The sequence below is a fragment of the Lonchura striata genome, chromosome 39 (assembly GCF_046129695.1).
Source record: "Lonchura striata isolate bLonStr1 chromosome 39, bLonStr1.mat, whole genome shotgun sequence".
NCBI lineage: Eukaryota > Metazoa > Chordata > Aves > Passeriformes > Estrildidae > Lonchura > Lonchura striata.
The window spans coordinates 378855-383878 of NC_134641.1; positions in this window are offsets into that span (position 1 = coordinate 378855).

The window sequence follows — 5024 nt, forward strand, 5'->3', positions numbered from 1 at the left end:
AAGAATGTAACCACACCTAACCCAGTAGTTTTCCACTCCTGACTAACCCTAGAGACCCTGCCAACCCCCCCAACGTAGCAGAGTCCCCCAAGACTATTTAAACCCATGAGATAAGATAATAAACGCTTTTCGACCGTCCACCACATTGGTGTCCTGCGTGTGTCGTTAGCCCGAGTGGACCAGGGAAGACTGGCTGCCGTGCTGTTCCTTGAAACCAGGTCGCCGTTGCCTCCCATGAAGGCAACACTGCCCGGGCCGCTCTTCCGTCCTGTCCATGGACATGTCACCAGAGGATGGGATGTGACGGGATGGGATGGGATGGGATGGGATGGGATGGGATGGGATGGGATGGGATTGGGCCAAGCTGGCTGAAGGCACCGGCCTTGCAGCCTGGCTCTGCCACTCACCCTCCTGTGGTGGATGGAACAGCACCACCTCTTCAGTCTCCTGTGCTGGGGCAGCTGCAGGGTCGCCTTCTTCCTCCTCCATCCAGGTCAGCTTGGGCACTCTCAGGGCTCCCTGCCCCATGTCACTGACCGGATTTCTGGCTACCCTCAGGAGAGATGCCTTGGAAAACTCTGGGCTACCAAGTCCCACGCTCTGCCCTCAAGGGCACCTGCAGAATTGAAGTCTCGGAAGGCCGCAGGTTACTGAGTCCTGTGGTCTGGCCTCGAGGTCAGCTGCAGGAACAATGCCTCAGGAAAGCTCCGGGTAGGGCAGGAACGAGCGCGCTGTGCGGGGGCTCCTCACAGCACCGCTCTGTCCCGTCCTGTCCCTTCGCCTGCTCTGAGCACTGAGGCGTGCTCTTGCCACTTCCAGCTCCTATGTCAGCACGTGTCACAAAGGGCCCTTGGAAACCCAGCTCCATTCCATGCTGCACCGTGTCAGCAAGGGCCCTTGGACACCGGGCTCCATTCCATGCTGCATGTGTCACAAAGGGCCCTTGGAAATACTGCCCCTGCACTGGGGCTGCCCCCTGCCCACCCAAAGTGGTCCAGGTTGGAAGGAATCCCTGGCCTCAAGTGTCTGAGACAGCCCAGCAGGATCTTTAGGAAGGGCTCAGACCATCAGCAAACGCTGCCCTGCTCTGCAGGCTCAGGGCAGCAGAAGGAGCCCCCAGGGCTGCCGACGCAGCCGCGCTGGGAAGGGCACGGGGCCTCCACAGAAGCTGCCACGGCCTCCTCGGGACACATCCCGGCTCATGGTCATCCCAAACCCGCAAGTGTGACACGGACAAGGAACTGTGGGCCAGGGCAGGAATGCTGCTCTGAGCCCTGGGGCCCGGGGAGCGCTGGCACCAGCAGGTGAGGCAGTCCCTGCCCAAGCAGACCTGCCACCCCCGAAGCCCTGGCAGGGCTGGTGCCATCTCCTGCCCCAGAGACCTGTGCCCCTGGGGGGCTTCTGTGCCAGAGGGAGCCAAAGCCCAGGGGCACTGGGGGCTGTGCTCCTGCCTGCAGGGGCTGTTGGCAGGAACACCTGGAGCAACTGCTGGCAACAATGAGTAGATGGCAAAATGGTTAACCCTGCCCCGGGATAGAGATCTAAGTGGCCATTAGAGTACAGCTCTCCCCTCTTGTTCCCTGCAGCAGAATCAGGACCATGAACAAAAGCAGTCACAGATATTCTTTCTGGGCCCTATAAGCAAAGCTGTGCCAAACCACAGATGCTGCCTTCAAACAGACTCAAATTCCAGCCTAGACCTCTCACCTCCCAGACAACTCATTCTCCAACACACCTTCAACACCAACAGCCTGCAAACACCGCACAGAAGCCCTCAACATCCCGCCAGGACCCCCAGCTGTCCCTGTCCCTGTCCCTGTCCCGGTCCCTGTCCCTGTCCTTGTCCCTGTCCCTGTCCTTGTCCCTGTCCCACCCTCCCACAGATGCTCTGGTTCCCTGATATGCCATGGGATGGCACTCAGGAGGATCTGCTCCAAGGCCTTCCCCGGCAGCAAGCTCAGGCTGCCAGGCCTATGGATCCTGGATCATCCTTCCCACCGAGCCTTCCATTGGCACGGCTCTTCCATTGGCACATCTGCGCTCAGCTGGGACTACTCCGCTCACCCAGGGCTCCTGGTAAAGGACGGAGAGCAGCCTGGCAAGCTCTTTCTCCAGCTCCCTCTGTGCTCTTGGGGAAGGTAGAACCTTCCACAGGAAAGCAACTGCTGCCACAAGGAGTGGGTGGCATCAGGCACCTCTGGGGAAGCCCCTCAGGAATGCTGTATCCTGAGGGAACACTGTTGGCCTTGACCTGTTGGCACCTGCAAAAGCTTCAAATCAGCTGCCTCAGCTCCCAGGGCCTCTCTTGGCCAGAATCCTGACGTGGATGCAGGACGGCTGCCAGGCACTGCTGGGGCCCAGCGGGACAGGACCGGCTGTCTCGTGCCCACGCAGCAGCCCTGACACAGCCAGGGCCATCCCGAGAGCAGACAGACGCTCACGGGCCAGCAGAGAGGAGCAAGGAGCCCTGGGCTCCTCTCAGGGTATCTCAGCTGGGCTCGCTCCACAACACGCCCCCCTTGGAAGGCCTGCTGATGCCCAGCTGCCAGAAATGCCTACCTTGTGCTCTCCAAGATGCACAGGGAGAGCCAGTGAGCAGGACACCTTGGCAGGCAAACCTTCCAAGCCTTTTCTGAGGCCAGGCACACACCAAGATCAGCCAAGACTCTCCACCACACTGCCTGGCCCACCCAGCCCAGCTCTGTGCTGGCCCTGGGCCACAGCAGCTCCCAGCAAGCAGGAGGCAAATCTTGCCAAGAGTTGAAACACAGCAGACAGGGAAGATGTGAAAAGTGAGTGTGTAAAGGCCTTTTAATTCACAGCTCCCACAGAGAGCTTTGGGGCTCGTGGCTGGACAGAGATGGTTCTGCTCACCCCTCTGTCCAAAGGGGGGTAACACACGCTGCTGCAGGTGCTTGGGTTGGTCTCTGCAGGTCCAGGTGGATGCCAAACCTGCTCTTCACAGGCTTCTCCCTTGCCCTGCCCCTCTGCCAGGTTCTCTAAAAACCCTACAGCCCTGCCTTTGCCCTGTCTTTTGGGGGTAAGAAATGGATTCTGGAGCTTTGTGAAACCAAGCCCCATCTCGTTTGTTCCTGGCACCCGCAGCTGCACGCTCCCTGGACACCATGAACTCAACTTCTGGAGAATTTGTGGGTTCTGGGGGAATTTTGGGCAGTGTTCTCCATCTCTTTGCACTCCAAAAGCCAAGAGGGATGAATTTGTCACCACAAAACCACTCAATCCCACTAAAAACAACTGAATTTTTACCTATAAAGGCACAATCCCACCTCAAATTGCATGTTCTGACCTCAAAAAAACTCAATCCCACAGAAAGCTCACTTGATTCCACAGCTGCCAGGGTGAGATGGGGTTGGGAGGAGATTGGGAGAAGTGGGATCCCAGTTTGGAGTGGTGGGATGTATTTGATAGCAAAGAAAACTTTCAGAGTTACTGATTTATGTCCCCTTCATTTTCAGTCAGTTCTGTTTGTAGAGTGGCTCCTTCTCAGCTGATTAAATTCCTATAAAAATCATTTTTTTAAAATCAGCTGGCCCAAACAATCCAAAAACCAACATTCATATAAAACCACCCATCTGCAATTATATTTTTTAAAACTATTTAAATTTTTTTAGAGTGTTTAAGGGTGTTTTTAAAGTTTAATTGTTTGGTTAAATTGTATGAGACATTACAGTGGTGTTTGTTTTCGTGTTTAGTATATTTGTAGTATGAATTGTTTTACTCAGGTGTGTTCGATTGTATGTTTAGATTGGCCGGTGCTGGGAGAGGCGCTGGGCTCTGCCTGGCAACTGATGAGTCAGAGCCGTCCCGGGCGCTGATTGGCTGAAAATCGCCAGGCGGGACCAGCGCCGAGTTCCTGCCTGGGAACTGAATCGTCATCAACGCCGCGCGCTCTGATTGGCCAGGATCTGCTTCGGGGCGGGGCCGGGAGGAACTGGGGACCCCCAGGAGCCCCCCGGGTTTGGGGTTTCCATCCCCCCTCGGCCCTCGGGGCGGCCTTGGGGCCACCCCAACACCCCAAAATGGGGAGGGTCCCCGGAGCCGCTTGGAAGTCCCAAAAATGGGCTGGAAGCGGCAGGAGCCGCCCCAAGAAGGGATTGAAGGGTCCGGTCCGGGAATGGCTCCGATCCGGATTGGGGCGGGCTGGGATTGAGGGAGGGTCCGGTCAGCGGCTGCGGAGGGGCTGGGATTGGGGAGGGGTCCGGGATTGAGGGGATGGGTCCATTCCGGGACTGGGGCAGGATCGCTCCCTGGGGGTGGGCTCCATTATTGAGTCAGGGTCTCTCCCCTTCCCGATCCCAATCCCGTTCCCTGATCCTGTTCCCGATCCCATTCCCATTTCTGTTCCCGTTCCCGGGCCAGTTCCCGGTCCCGATCTCATTCCCAACCCCATTACACTCCCACTCCGGATCCCGATCCCATTCCCGTTCCTGTTCTCGATCCCGATCCCACCGCTGTTTCCAGGGAATGGCTCCTATCCCTACCCCGACCCCAAACCCGGGGGGTCAAACATTGGGGTCAAACACCCCAAATCCCAACACTGGGAGGGGAGAGGTCAAACACCCCCAAACCCAAACTCTGGGATGTCAACCTCCCCCCTGCCCCAAACTCCAAATTTTAGGATCAAACCCCCCAAATCCCAGATCCTGGGGTGTCAAACACTCCCAAAATCCCAAACGTTGGTGTTAAACCCTCCTGACCCGAAATCCTGGGTTTCAAAATATTTGGGGTGTCCAACACCCCCAATTCCCAAAGTCTGGGGTCAAATACCACCAAATCCCAAATCCTGATGTGTCAAACACCCCCAGCCCCTAAAGTTTGGGGTTAAAACCCCCAATCCCCGACTCCTGGGGTTTGAAATACCTGGGTTGTCCAACCCTCCTCCTCTCCAAAGTTTGGGGTGAAACCCCTCAATTCCCAAACTTTGGGGTCAACCTCCTCAATCCCAAACCCTGGGGTGTCAAATCCCCCTGATCTCCCCCACTTTGGGGTTAAATCCCCCAAAA